Source organism: Otolemur garnettii, unplaced genomic scaffold (genome assembly GCF_000181295.1).
Source record: "Otolemur garnettii isolate 467f Iridium unplaced genomic scaffold, OtoGar3 scaffold00071, whole genome shotgun sequence".
NCBI lineage: Eukaryota > Metazoa > Chordata > Mammalia > Primates > Galagidae > Otolemur > Otolemur garnettii.
In genome coordinates, this window is record NW_003852466.1 from 7727354 (window position 1) to 7743717 (window position 16364).

The 16364-nt window shown below is 36.5% G+C and overlaps 1 non-coding gene across 1 annotated transcript; it reads left to right on the plus strand.

The window, feature by feature from the left end:
* The first annotated feature begins 3695 nt into the window (after window positions 1–3695).
* Window positions 3696–3798, plus strand: LOC111726572. Its single transcript, XR_002774319.1, has one exon. It is a non-coding gene; the product is annotated as a U6 spliceosomal RNA (small nuclear RNA).
* The last annotated feature ends 12566 nt before the right edge of the window (window positions 3799–16364 follow it).

The following is a 16364-nucleotide window of genomic DNA, read 5'->3' on the forward strand; positions in this document are numbered from 1 at the left end:
AGGAAAAGCTTTCAGTTTTACGCCATTCAGTAAAATATAAGCTATGGGTTTGTTCTAGGTAGCTTTGATCAGTTTAAGAAATGTGCCACCTATGCCTGTACTCCTCAGTGTTCTAATTAGAAAAGGATACTGGATTTTCTTGAATACTTTTTCTGCATCTATTGAGAGGATCATATGGTCTTTGTTTTTGCTTCTATTATGATGAATAACATTTATGGACTTGTGTATGTTAAAGCAGCCTTGCATCCCTGGGATGAAACCTACTTGACCATGTTGTATGACTTTTTGATGATAAGCTGTAATTTATTGGCTAGGTTTTTGTTGAGAATTTCTGAGTCTATATTCATTAGTAAAATTGGTCTGAAATTCCCCTTTTTATTTGGGTCTTTTCCTGGTTTTGGTATCAGGGTGATGTTTGCTTCATAGAACGTGTCGAGGAAGATTTCTTCCTCCTCAATTTTTTTGGAATAATTTCTGCAGTACAGGAATAAGCTCTTCCTTGAAGGTTTGAGACTTGGTCACAGCCAGAGATGGTTGTGCTGAGTCCAGAGGTGAGCTGCAGTTTAAAAAAAAAAAAAAAAAAAAGAATCTGAAAAAGAATTCTGGTGTGAAGCCATCTGGACCAGGGTATTTTTTTGTTGGAAGATTTTTTATTGTTTCTTTTATCTCAGTGCTTGAAATTGGTCCATTCAGGAGCTCTGTTTCTTCCTGGCTAAGTCTAGTGCGAGGGTGTGTTTCCAAATATTGATCCATTTTCTTCACATTGTCAAATTTCTGGACATAGAGTTTCTGGTAGTATTCAGAAATGATCTCTTGTATCTCTGTGGCATCAATCGTTATTCCCCTTTATCATTTCTGATTGAGGTTACTAGAGATTTTACTTTTCTATTTCTAGTTAGTCTGGCCAAAAGTTTATCTATTTTATTTATTTTTCAAAAAACTAACTCCTTGTTTCATTAATTTTTCTGAATGATTATTTTGTTTTCAATTTCATTGATCTCTGATTTAATTTTGGATATTTATTTTCTTCTGCTGGGTTTAGGCTTAGATTGTTTTCTTTTTCCAATTCCATAAGATGGCTTGTGAATTTGTTGATGCGCTCTCTTTCTGTTTTTTGAATGTAGGCATCTAAAACAATAAATTTTCCTCTCAAAACTGTTTTTGCTGTATGCCACGGGTTTTGGTAGCTTGTGTCTTCGTTGTTGTTATGCTCAAGGAAGTTAATGATTTCCTCTTTTTATTTCTTCCCGCACCCAACTGTCATTCAACAGAAGGTTGTTTAATTTCTATCCCTTTGTGTGGGGTTCAATGTTTTCACTGGAGTTGAATTCCACCTTTAGTGCCTTGTGGTCTGAGAATATACAAGGTAAAATTTTAATTCTTGGCTTGGTGCCTGTGGCTCAAGTGGCTAAGGCACCAGCCATATAAACCCGGACCCACCAAACAACAATGACGGCTGCAACCAAAAAATAGCCAGGTGTTGTGGTGGGCGCCTGTGGTCCCAGCTACTTGGGAGGCTGAGGCAGGAGACTCGCTTAAGCCCAGGAGTTGGAGGTTGCTGTGAGCTGTGATGCCACGGCACTCTACCCAGAGGGGCAGCTTGAGGCTCTGTCTCAAAAAAATAAATTTTTAAAAATTCTTTTGATTTTGTTAAGGTTTGTTTTGTGTCCTAGGATATGATCAATTTTAGAGAATGTTTCATGGGGTGATGAGAAGAATGTATATTCTTTATCTTTGGGATGCAGTGTTCTATATGCGTCTATCAAGCACAGTTGTTCTAGGGTCTAATTTAAGTCCCTTATATCTTTGTTTAATTTCTGTTTAGAGAATCTTTCCAGCTCTGTAAGAGGAGTGTTAACTCTTCTGTTAATATAGTGTTATAGGATATCATATTGCTCAGACTGAGTAAGGTCTGTTTTAAGAATCTGAGAGCAGGGCAGTGTGGCCCGAGTGAGAGCAGGAGCTGTAGTTGGGGCTGGGGCTGCAGACTTGGTCACAGCCAGAGATGGTTGTGCTGAGTCCGGAGGTGAGCTGCAGCTAGTTAAAAAAAAAAAAAAAAAAAAAAAAGAATCTGAAAGCATTTAAGTTGGGTGCATAAATATTTAGAATTGAAATGTCTTCTTGTTGTATTTTTCCCTTGACCAATATAAAGTTACCATCTTTGTCTTTTTTGACTTTAGTTGCTTTTAATCTACATGTATCTGAAAATAAGATTGTAACTTCTCTTTTCTTCTGAATTCCATTTGCCCGAAAAATTGTCTTCCAACCCTTAACTTAGAGTTTTAATTTGTCTTTGGAAGCTAGGTGTGTTTCCTGCAGACAGCAAATGGATTGCTTGTGTTTTTTAATCCAATCAGCCAATCTATGCCTCTACAGTGGGGAATTCAAGCCATTGACATTTATTGAGATAATTGATAAGTGTGGTAGTGTTCTATTCATCTTATTTTGTGAGAGTCCATTGCTTAGTTTTATCTTTTGCATCAGTGTGGAAGTTAGGCTCTGTCTTTTAATTTCTGAGTTCTTACTTTGCTGTTGATCCATTGTAATGGTCAGTGTATAGAATAGGTTGAAGTATTTCCTGTAGAGCTGGTCTTGTTGTGGCAAATTTCCTCAATGGTTGCATATCAGTAAATGATTTGATTTATCTGTCAATTTTAAAGCTTAGCTTAGCAGGACATAGAATTCTGGGCTGAAAATAATTGTTTTGTTTAAGTAGATTAAAGGTAGATGACCATTGTCTTCTTGCTTGAAAAGTTTCATTAGAGAAGTCTGCAGTCATCCTGATGGATTTGCCCCTGTAGGTCAACTAGTGCTTACTCCTGGCAGCTTGAAGAATCTTTTCTTTTGTCTTGACTTTGGACAGGTTCATCACAATATGTTCTGGAGAAGCTCGGTTAGAGTTGAGGCGACCTCGGGTGCGATATTCTTCTGAAAGGAGTATGTCTGAATCTTTGGTGATATTTGGGAAATTTTCATTTATACTGTTCTCCAGTATGGCTTCCATTCCTCTGGGGCATTCTTCTTCCCCTTCTTGGATACCTGTAACTCATATGTTTGAACACTTCATAAAGTCCCATATTTCTGTCAGTGAATATTCTGCTTTTTCTCTTTTTTTTCTGCTTATTTAACTATCTGAGTTATCTCAAGAGCTTTGCACTCTACCTCTGAGGTTCTTTCTTCTGCATGGTCTAATCTGTTGTTAATACTTTCTATCACATCTTTAAGTTCCCTAATCGACTGCTTCAGTACCTTCGACTCTGTTGTATCTTTTCTATATTCTTCATATTTTTCATCTCTTATTTGATTCTGTTTTTGGATTTCCTTTTGGTTATTTCTCACTTTATCAGCAGTTTCCTTCATTGTTTCCAACATTTCCTTCATTGTTTTCATCATCTGTATTCTAAATTCCCTTTCTGTCATTTCTAACATTTCTTTACAGGTGGAATATTCACAGTCCCTTGGGGAGGTTGCTCTGGACTGGTTTTTTATGTTGCCAGAATTATTTTGCTGATTCTCCTCATGAGTGATTTCTTTTATCTGTGTCCTTGCCCTAATTTTTCTTTCACTTCCTCTTGCTCTTTAAGTTATTGTGCCTCTGGCTTAGGGTTTTGATGAGTCCTTTTGGTACAGAACCAGAAGAATGAGAAGATTAAAGAGCAAGAAGGGAAAAAAGATTAAAAAAAAAAAAAGACTGCTTGCTTTGGCAGCACATATACTAAAATTGGAACGATACAGAGAAGATTAGCATGGCCCCTGCACAAGGATGACACTCAAATTCATGAAGTATTAAAAAAAAAAAGAAAAGAAAAAAGAGAAAGAAGAGGGGATAAGTAAAAAGGAATAAGGACACAAAGAAGAGAGGCACAGAAAGAGGGAGACAGGAGCAATATAGGTGTACAGTAAGGTACTTTGACCCAACCTTAAAAATCCCCAACCTCTGAGGGTGTGGGGTTGGGTGGTTCCCTTGAGGTCAGCAGCTCTTTGCCAGCCTGTTCAGACATAGTACCCCACCTCCAGTAAGTAGAGAGGAAAGACAAAAATGCCATAAATCAAACAAAAATAAGCAAACAGAAAACTTTACAGGATAAAATTGAGAATAAAACCAAATAATAGGGGTAGAAACACTAGCAAAAATGAAGTTCTAATTTTTAAAGAAGGCAACTATGGGAAATTGTATTTACACTAGAAAAATGTAAGAAAGAAAAGAACAAAAAAAGAAAAGTCTAGAGAAAAAATGTTGAAATTAAACAAAAAGCCCAGAACAAACAAAAAGAAAAAACCAAAACCAAAAACAGAGCAGTATATATATCTTGGTAAATATTGTCTGGGTAACAAGTGATATTCTGGGGTATGAGATTTTAATCACAATACTGATATAGCTATACAAGATGTAGACTGGAGGCCTCTGCTGATTTCTCAAACTCCGCAGGGTGGAGAGCTTAAATCTCTCCTCACCCAACTTAAAAGGCACTTTAAACTGTCAACTTTGGCTAACCAGAAGCTTTCCCAGGAAAGCACTTGTTACTGGGATCACTCCTGAAGTGGCTGTCCACTTACCCAGTGTGCCAAAACTGGTCTCACTCTATTCCCCTGAGGGCTAAGGCTATAAAGCGTCTCAGTCCCCTCCTTTAGGCTGCTCAGTCACTAGATTACTTGCCCAATGCCTCCCACCCGATCCTTGCTTTGTGACCCTGAGGGCGGAGCTTGCTGTGGCAGTTCTCCCACAATGGCTCCACCCAGCCCACAGCCGAACACTATTAGCTTCATCCCGGCTCAGTCCAGGGCCCTAGACAACGCTTAAAGTTCTCTGCACTCTTGCCCAAGCTCTCCCAAGGTAGTTCAACTGAGTCCCAAAGTCCAAAAAAACAAAACAGCTCACAGGTAAGGCCTTTCCAGTTGGCAATCTCACTGCTGCTGTACTTATAGCTGCCAGTGGGATTAGACTGAACAAACACACACAACCACTTACCAGTTCTCCACTGCTGTTGTCCTCCTCATGGGGTCCAAAAGTCTCATACTGACTCCCCGTTCCCCAAAGGGCTGTTTCTGGACAGATCCCATCAGCCAGAGATTCCTGGAGTCTTCTCTCCCCAGTCTCACCATGCCCAGTTGCAAGGAAGCTGTTATTCGGCTGCCATCTTGCTCCTCCCCCAGGGCTATCTTTTTTTAACTGGCCAAACAAAAGATGTAATAATAAAAGTGAAACTCAGTCCTAAAACTTTGTTTTAGACAGTGTAGGCAAGGAGCAGGAGAAAGTACTAGAAGAATAGAAGAGAAAGCAAATAATAAAAATATAATAAACAGCCAGTCATGGTGGCTCAGGCCTGTTGTCCCAGTGCTGTGGCAGGCCAAGGCAGGTGGATTGCCTGAGCTCAGCTGAGTTCAAGACCAGCATAAGACCAGCATGAGCTGGACTGAGCCAGAGTGAGACCCTATCTCTACAAAAAAAAGAAAAAAAAGCTGGGCATTGTGGCGAGTGTCTGTAATCCCAGCTACTTGGGAGGCAAAGGGCAAGAGAATTGCTAAAGGAAGAAAGAAAAAAAAAATAAAAAAAAATACTTCGAACTAAGATGAGTGAAAGCCAGCTGAAATTGAAAGCAAAAATAAAAAAAAATATAATAAACATTCATCATCATCTTCTCTAGCCAGTTACAAGAGTGAAAGGACAGAATTGTCATTCTGGCTAAATTACTGTAGGAGTTAGGGCAATAACGTGCACAATCTTAAGTGAATTTAATGTAAATTGTAATATTTACAAAGGTATGATCTATATAACATACTGAAAGATATCCATTTATTTGCAAATATTTTTCTAATCAGTAGTTCTTTCCCACTGTAGTACAGAGTCAACATTTTGGGGGTGGGGAGAAGCATTTTAGTACCCTGGACAAATCCTTCTAAAGAAAATGGTTTCTCAGGTCATGAGGGTGGGAATGAAAGTCCTTGGGTACCCACAGTCTAAAAGTATTTGTGATTATTTTGAACTAGCCAATAGAACTCAGTCTGTCCCAAATAACTGCATGGACGTTTACTTAAATCATCACACAGTTTGGTGTGACAATTACTGAGATAATCCTTGCCTATTGCTGTTACTGTTCTGATTCTATTTTTTTTTTTTTTTTTTTTTTTTGAGGCAGAGTCTCACTGTGTCACCCTTGGTAGAATGCTGTGGTGTCACAGCTCACAGCAACCTCCAACTCCTGGGTTTAAGTGATTCTCTTGCCTCAGCCTCCCAAGTAGCTGGGACTACAGGCCTGTTTTAGCTGGCCCCGGGCTGGGTTTGAGCCCGCCAGCTCTGGTGTATGTGGCTGGCACCATAACCACTGTGCTATGGGTGCCAAGACCTGATTCTTATTTTAAAAGCTACTATTACAAATTAATGAAAATAATTAAAACTGCTAATCTACATATCTATAGTTGCTAAATGTAAAACATTTTTCTTTTTTTGATAAAGAAATGAACTAGATCATTTTAGTTGCAAGATATTTTAATCAATTGCTTTCAGCTTGCCTCAAAGTTTTTGAATAATATGAAATATGAATAAATCAAGAAAATGCATTTGGCTATTGAAATGGCTTAAATTAAGTCATATTTAATCTCTTTTCTTGTTACTAACTTTTCTGTGTAAATGAGTAAATTTACACAAAGTTCAAAAACAACATAATGCTAGAAAAGTTCTCCCCAAACAATCACTGTGTTATAACTTAAAATAATGAACAGGAATGCACGTTCTTCTAGGCCTAGATCCATAGAAGACAGAGCTGATAAATATAACTCTTTAAAATTGTAGAGTTTGGATATTTAGTGATTTCTCCTGTATGAGTTATATGTTTCTAATTGTTTATTAGACAAGATATTACAAACACAATACTGCAGATAAATTACAAGGATAGTTTGTGGGTTATTTAGGTGCTATCACGTTCATCAAGTGTGTCTAGATGTCATAAAACTTTAAGGGAAAATCATCATTTAAAGTCTTTAAAAGTACTGATTAGCCATCCTCCTTTTCCACTCACACAATAGTCTGCATTTTCTAGGATTAGACTATAAATTGAGGATCCGCATATTCTGTAAGCAATAAAATAAAATAAAATATAACTATTACAACTGTGTGTGAATGATGTATTTCTTCTTTCCCTCACAGGCATTTCTTAAGAATGTAAATCTAATTTGAAGAAATAAGTGCCTGGAATCATACTAACTGTAAAAGGATGAAAGTTTTAATTTTTTATATAGTATGACGAGTAAAAAAAAGAGACTTCACAGAAATAACTGGTCAACTGTGTCCTATCATAGAATTGAGTCTTTATGGGTTTATCTTTCTGTATACAGTAATCTATAAGTTTTTAAAAACAGAGTTTAAGTCACATATCACAAACTGAATATTAAAAATTATGCTATTCTTTATTTTTGCTAAATATATTATTTTCTTACATAGTTAACATTTTGCATTAAACATTTAATTATGTAAGTTATACTTGAGACTGCTAGTGAGAAATGACAATTTTTATATGATTTTTGGTAATATGCTTGTCAAATAGTCATGTATGAAGGTAAATATTATAATTCTTATTTATAATACTTAAATACTTTATTTAGAATTTATTGTCTTTATTTTTGTTAATTTGAAATGTGAATTTTATTAAAGCTGAAATGCAAAAAGAATGTGTTTTTTTCTTTGAATTAAAGATAATTCATAGCAGAGGTGATACTATTGACATATGATTACTGTGTATGTATATGTGTGTAAACACGTACTTTTGAATTGAAAAATTGTCCTGTGACAATTTCTATCTTTTGAAGCTAGAACATACTGTATTGCTGTCTTACATTGTAATTGTGGCACTTTGAGAGGCTGAGGTGGGTGGATCACCTGAGCTCAGGAGTTTGAGACCAGCCTGAGCCAGAATGAGACCTGGTCTCTAAAAATAGCTGGACATTGTTGGGGGGCGCCTGTGGTCCCAGCTACTTGGGAGGCTGAGATAAGAGGATCACTGGAGCTCAAGGGTTTAAGGTTGTGGGGACCTATGGGTGCTACAGCACTCTATCAAGGGTGACAAAGTAAAACTGTGTCTCAAAAAAAAAGTTTCATTGTTCTCAGACTGGAGATGCATATGTCAAGGAGTGAGAAGAATGTATGGTTTGCCTGGATGTTCTGTTTAGAATGTAACAAAATAATATGTTCAAGTAGTTTCATTTAAAAACAATAATGAAAAAATCAGAAACCTGCAACAAAACAATGGAAAATTCCCATCCTTTTAAAAAGGACACAAAGCATGAGTAGTTTAACAACATACACACAGTATCATCACTGACTTTTTACCACTTCCCAACTGTTTGTGGTGGTGTCCTAAAGACGCGAAGAGGTTTCCGTCAGTTCACTTCAGTTTTTCAACACCTTTAGTCTCTTCCATAACTGAGTGTGTTGTGTTTATTTGTGAATGTCAACACCCACATTCCTTTGTTCATCAGAAAAACAAACTCAGGAATGCCCTTTGGCTTCAGGAGTATTATGAAGATATATTCTTAATTTTTAGTTTTACTTGCTTTGGTTTGTGGGCAAAGATTTACAAATGATTATGTTTAAAAATATGGAGGGAAAGGAAAATTCTGCAGTAATGCTATGTATTAATAATAAAGAATGAAAAATCTATGTTTTTAGTTAGTTATGCCTGTCATAATGATTTATGTATTTACTACATCTGGAAAAATGAAGTAGCTTTTGATTATAACTATGTAGCAAGCTGAGAGTTACTTATCCAAAAGCTAAGAGGTTAATGCATATGACAAGTAAGAACTTACTCCTGAGACTTATTTGGCTGAAAACAGTCTAAAAAGTGTCCATGGTTAGTATACTTTCAATCAGGTAAATCATTTCAGATGCAATTCTAGGTTTTAAACATTCTCATAGATGAATAATGTGCCTCAGAAATATATAATAGACCTTTTCTTAAAAATGCACAAAGATTGAGTAAAAGTATCTAAATTTAAATGAGTTTCTTTTACTACGTGACACTCATTTTCTTGTTGTAGTAATTTAAATGTGGAGAGGTTGACAGGCTAAGTAATAGAGAGCTTTTTTATTTGTTTCCATGAAGAAAATTTTCTCACATGGGGAAATAGTGACTGAAAGGTGAGTAGGCTGGCTCTGTGCTTGTAGCTCAAGCAGCTAAGGCGCCAGCCACATATACCAGACCTGGTGGGTTCAAATCCAGTCTGGGCCTGCCAAACAATAATGACAACTACAACCAAAAAATAGCCAGGCATTGTGGTGGGCGTCTGTAGTCTCAGCTACTTGGGAGGCTGAGGCAAGAGAATCGCTTAAGCCCAGGAGTTGGAGGTTGCTGTGAGCTGTGATGCCACGGCACTCTACCCAGGGTGACAGCTTGAGGCTCAGTCTCAAAAAATAAAGAATGAAAAGAAAAGAAAAAGAAAGGTGAGTAGGGTAAGATATTGATGGTTACACAGTAAAGTAATATCCACACATCCGAGAAGTGATCTCATTCTCTAAGCAGGAGCCAGGAGATTGACAGTATTTTGGTTGTCTTCACAGTATTTAGGGCTACATCAACTAAATGGGCTGTTCTCAACTGGGCACTTAAAGGATTTAGGAAGACAACCCAGTTAAGCTCGAAACTATCTGTAAAATTGCCTAATCTTCTAACTTCACTTTTTATTGTACATCTTTTGCATGGAAAGGCAAGGTGCAGTTACTAAAGCTAGTTCTTCAGAACTCCTAGAAGATAGGAAAAGTGTTTAATTTGGGGTGGGTGGGTGGAGGAGAGGAGGTGTATGTGATTGATTGATTGGAAACCCTAACCCCATCTAAAGTAGTCTTCTTCCACATTTCCTTGCTTACTTTGCATTACAACATTCATCAGTTTATACAATAATGATGTTGGGTTGTTTCCTATCTACCTCTGCATAATAAATAGAGTGTACAAGAGGAGAGACTGTTTTCTGAAGTATTTCTTGAGCAGTGGCTGGCTCATAGTCAGTGCTTTGTGAAATAAAAGAATAAAAAATTATAATATCTCTTAATCTAATAAATGAGGTTAAAGAACACATTTTAACTTATAAAAAAGCATACAATTGATGAAACATTTATTGCATAATTGTCTATTCATTAAAGCTCTTTTATATTTTATAAAAACACTGTGTTTACCTATGAAGACAACAAGAACATCTTCAGTTCTAGCCTTTTAACTGCTTCAATTTATCCAAGTAATAGATGCTAAGAACACACCTGTATTAAAAGTGCTGGAGCCATTTAACCTTGGAGGTGGATACAGGGGTAGATGATTAATGATTTGAATGGGCCATAGGCACAGCCTAGGGGGAAGGTGGCAGGGGTCGGGTTTCCCACTCTGGCTTTAGCTGCCAGAACTGGAGTGATTCCTGTCTGAGAGTGAATGGAACACACATACACAAATATATATAAATTTATATATATGGATTTCTATATATATCATTTTACATTATCCATGCTTCATTTTCTCATTCATTTCTCATTTTCTCTTCATTTTTTCTTAGAATTGATTTGTATTTTCCTCCATTTTTCACATAATTGTATTCTGTTCTATTTTTTCTGCTTTTACTCTCTTCGGCCTCTTTAAATGCCTGTGTTAGCTCGAGAACCTTGTCTTCAAGCTCTGAGAGTCTTTCTTCTTCACAGTGTAATCTGTTGAAACTTTCTACTGCATTTTGAAACTCCCTGAATGACTCCTTCAATTCTTTATCTTTTCTTTTCTTTTCTTTTTTCTTTTGAGACAGAGACTCAAGCTGTCACCCTGGGTAGAGTGCTGTGGTGTCACAGCTCATAGCAACTTCAAACTCTTTGGCTTAAGTGATTCTTCTGCCTCCACCTTCCAAGTAGCTGGGTCTACAGGCACCCACCACAACGCCTGGCCATTTTTTTGTTGTAGTTGTCATTGTTGTTTTTTGCAGGCCTGGGCTGGGTTCCAATCCACCAGCCCTGGTGCATGTGGCCTACCCACTGAGCTACAGGCGCCGAGCTGACTCCTTCATTCTTTATGCTCCATTATATCCTTTCTAATTTTGTCATGTCTTTCATTCATTCATTTCTTGGGTCAAGTTTTGGATTTCCTTTTGGTGGTTTTCCATTTTAACTTCAATTCCCTTTATCATTTTCCCAGCCATACTCTAAATTCTCTTTCTGTCATTTCCATGGTTTCTTTATAGACAGATCTTCTGTGGTAGCCATATTGGGATCCCATGGTGGGTGGGGGTTGATCTGCTCTGATTTTTCATGTTGCCAGGACGTTTTGTTGGTTCCTCCTTATGTGTGATTTCTTCTTCTTTATTTCTTTCCCTACTTAATTCTCTTGCTTCTTCCTTCCCCTTAACCTTCCTCAAACCTGTGCTTTGATGTTGAAATGGCCCAAGAGCAGCTGATGAAGAAATGTCTCTAAACTGCCATCTTGGAGCACTCTCTATTTCACTTTACTAAAAACATTTTAGTTGGTTGTGCATAGTATAATAATATGTATAGTATTATGGATAGTAATATGGCTTTTATAGCCACATTAGGATTGTGCCCTATTTTACTTTAAAATATTTTTGTCTATGTAAGTTATTTTCAAAATTTTACTTAAAAAGAACTAAATATTCTGTTTAATTACATAGAATTAGCTGTCCATTTAAAATTAACCATAAACTTAATAGTGGGGTGGTTTGCTTTTCATGGATTAGAGAACATTTTCAGAGTTTAAAAACTGTTGTCTCAGTTATAACATCTGTGCTGGATGGGAGAGAAAATGCATTTGCACATTGGCAGTTACCTCTGAGAAAAGAGAGGGCATCCAATGGAGACCAAATGGTTCATTTGATTTGTTTGGATTATTTGAACATTTGAGAAAGAATAAATGATTACTCGTATTATTTTAAAATGTCATCTATGGTTTCCAGTACCAGAGAGTATCTTCATTTTAATTCATACAAATACAGGGTGTCCATAAAGTTCATGTTCAATTTTCTATGATAAACTATTTTAAGTTGCACACAAACTTGATGTGCACCCTGAATAACATACTGAGAGAAAAATATACATGGTATGATTGTACTTTTTGCACTATGAGAACACCTAGGTGGCCAGAACTCCAACCAGCAATAGGACATGATCAGAATCTCAGAAGACACCTTATACTCCAACCTGGTCATTGGCTCATCTCTAGGGCAACCTCTCTTCTGGCTTCTAACACCATAGATTAGCTTTATCTCTTTTTGAACTTTATGGATATGGTATTGTACTGAATATCCTATTTTGTGTCCCCTTTCTTTGCTCACCAGTATGTTTATGAACTCTGTCTCTAGCATTGCATGTTGTCATTATCATTTATAAGATGCTGATTTACACGGATACAAAGGAGGCTATTCTTAGATGGGATATTTTCTTCCTGTTTATTAGTCATATTTCATCTTTTGCCAGTTCTCTTTCTATGCACTTTTTAGGAAGATTATACACTGATGTGACACATCTTTTATGGAAAAGATTGGCATACGGACACCTGCAAGTACCTCTAAGGAAGCACAATGCAACAGTGGTTAAGAATATTGGCTCATGAAGTTATATCTGAGTTGTTCTGCTTTCCAGCCAATTATCTGAGGAGCCTACTTGTCCTTCTTAGACTCTAGTTTTTCAGTCTATAAATGGAATAATAACCTTTAACTCACAATGTCTGTAAACTAGTTAGCCCAGTGTCAGACCCATGTGAGCATCCACAGACAGTTGCTCATTACAACATCATTACAACATCACTCTATTCTCTCTCTTTTTTTTCCTTGAGACAGAGTCCTACTCTGTTGCTATGGGCAGAATGTCCTGGCATGATAGCTCACAGCAATCTCAAACTCCAGGGCTTGAACAATCAATCCTCCTGCCTCAGCTTCCCAAGTAGCTGGGACTATAGGCACTCGCCATTATGCCAGGCTTTTTTTTCTATTTTAGTAGAGACAGGGTCTTTCTTTTTCTCAGACAGATCTCAAACTCCTGAGCCCTCGTCTCCCAGAGTACTAGGATTACAGCAACCACCCAATCTCACTCAATTGTCAAAAGAAAGCTTAACAATGTATTTGAGTTAGCCTCAAATTCTTTTAAATAATCAGTTTATATCTCTTATTCCTAAAACTACAATACAGAATATTCTGTTTGATTACATAGAGTTAGCTGTCCATTTAAAATTAACCATAAACTTAATAGTGGGGTGGTTTGCTTTTCATGGATTAGAGAAAATTCAGCTGCAAACATTTCTGCCCCTTAGTGCATTCTAATGCCAAAACACATAAAGCAATTTTTAGTTTTGTGCAAAATATCTCAAATAAATGTTTGCTACTCCCAAGAAACAAGTCTCCAAGGTCTATCAAGCAAACTTATCCCTGCTTCCAAGGCCTGAGAAATAGCTCCATGGACTATCCTCCAGTAGTCTTGCCCCCAGGCTGGCCCCCAAACTGTGTAACAGCCTTGTAGCCCCACCCCTAGCAAGCCAGATCCCAAGTTGGCAGATGTACTATGTGCACCGATGTTTCTCTGACCTGAAAAACAGCCACCAAGTGCACACTGGCAAAGTCACACCACCACCATCCTCACTACAGACTCTTTCAAATTAGGCTGCTGAGGCACAAACATAACCAGCATTAATTATAGATGAAGAAACTACATAGAGACTGCCCTACTGCATCCACTTAGAAACAAAGTCAATGCACCCCACTGAAATGATGCCCCAAGATATATCCATACAAATGTCATTCCCTATAGAACTTATACCATAAAATTGGAAGTGGTGACTGGTCTACCAGATGCATAGAAATCAATATAGGGATACATCAAACATAAAAAAGCAAGAAAACATGACACCCACAAAAGAATACAATAATTCCCCAGTAACAAACTCCAATCATACAGAAATATACTAAATGCCAGAAAATAATTCAAAATAATAACCTCAAGGAAACTCAGAGAAATACAAAATAGACAGTTCAAAGAAATTAGGAAAGCAATTCATGATATGAGTATGAAATTCAATAAAGATTTAGAAATCATTACAAGAACCAAACAGAAACTCTAGAGGTGAAGAATTCAATGAATATAATAAAGAATACAATTGAAAGAATCAACAACAGAGAAGACCAAGCAAAAGAATTTCTCAATATGAAGACAGATCTTTTGAAATAATACAGAAGACAGAAGAAAGAAAAGAAAAGAAAAAATAATAAAGCCTACAGGATTTATGAGACATATTAAGAGACCAAATATTTTCATTATAGACACTCCAGAAGGTAAAGAGAAGGTAAAAGGTATAGAAAACATATTTAATGAAACAATAGCTAAAAAAATTTCTAAGTCTTGAGAGAGGGATGAACATCTAGAAGCTCAATGAACCAAAAATAGATTCAACCAAAAAGGTCTTCTTCAAGGCACATTTATAGCTAAATTGTCAAAAGTAAGAGGCAATTAAACAATTCTAAAAATTGCAAGAGGAAAGTGTCAAGTCACCTATAAGAGATCCTTCACTAGATTAAGAGTAGACTTCTCACCAGAAACCTCAAGCCCAGGTGACCATGAAATTATATACTCAAAGTACTGAATTAAAAAATAAAAACAGAAAAATCTACCCATAAGAGTATTATACCCAGCAAAGTTATCCTTCAGAAATCAAGGAGAAATAAAATTACAGATAAGCAAAAACTGAGGAAATTCATCACCATTAGGCCAGCTTTACAAGAAATGCCCCAGAAAATAACTACCATTATGAAAACATGGAAAATGATAAAACCCACTGGTAGAGCTCATAGACAAAGGAGACAAAGAAAGAAATCAAAGTTTACTGAGTATAGAAAACTTACTGATTGGTACAGAAAACTACCCAATTAGAGAGAAAGTAAGAAACAAAAGATATAAAAAAAACCCGAGAAAACAATCATTAAAATAACAAGAGTAAGTCCTCAGTCATTAATAATGATGTTGAATGTAAACAGATTAAATTCCCCAATTAAAGAATATAGATTAACTATATTTGCCTATAACTTGTAGGCAATTCTATGTTGCCTACAAGAAAATCACCTCACCTGTAAAGTCACACATAGACTGAAATTGAAGTATGGACAGATATTCCATGCAAATGGAAACCAAAAGCAACTAGGAGTAGCTCTACTTATATTAGATAAAACAGATTTCAAGTCTAAGACAGTAAAAAGAGACAAAATAAGGATATTATATAAATAATAAAAGGTCCAATTCTGTAAGAGAATATAATAATTGTACATGTATTTGCACCCAATACTGGAGCACCCAAATTTATAATGTAAATGTCATTAAATCTAAAGGGAGAGATAGACCCAAACACAATAGTAGTTGGAGACTTCAGCATACCATGGGAAAGATTACTGTGAGGGGTGTCCACCTTGTGGCTCATGGGCCACATGAAGATTATTTGAGGACTGTTTTGCTTATCTGTGATGACAGATATTGCAAAAGGTATGCACAGGCCTTTTTTTCCTTCACTCCTCAGCTTTTGTTAGTGTTTGTGTATTTAGTGCAGTAAACGGAGTTAAGCAACTAACTCTTAGTCTTCCAGTGTATGGCAGAAAAGAAAATAGGTTGGACACCCCTGAAAAGTCAACCAAAAAAATTGGATTTAGGCTGCACCACAAATTAAGTAGACCTAATAGACATTTACAACACATTTCACCCAACAGCTAAACTATTCCTTTTTTTCATTAGCACATGAAAGAGTCTCCAGTACTGACCATATGTTAGGACACAAAACAAGTTTCAAGAAATTTTTAAAGATTGAAATTATATGAAATAACTTCTCTGAACACAACAGAATAAAAGTAGACATTAATAATCAGAGGAACATTCAAATACATACAAATAATGAAAATCAAACAACATGCTCCCGAAAAATCAAGAGGTGAAAAAAAATTAAGAATGAAAAAAAAATCCTTGAAACAAATGAAAATAGAAACATTAGATACTGAAACCTATGGGACATAGGAATGAATGAAAGCAGTATTAAGAGCCAAGTTTATAGCAATAAATGCCTATACTGAAAAAATAGTCTACTCAGGAGGCTGAGGCAGGAGGATTCCTTGAGCCAGAGTTCAAGGTTTCTGTGAGCTATGATAATTCCACTGCAATCCAGTCTGGGCAACAGAGGGAAATTCTGTTGTATATATACATATCTGTCTCACACACACACACACACATATATATATATATATGACAGAATCTCACTCTGTTGGTCCTAACATACGGTCAATACTGGAGAATGTTTCTTGAAAACATTCTGAAATGAAAAAAGGGTATATTTTAGCTGTTGGGTGAAATGTTTTGTAAATGTCTA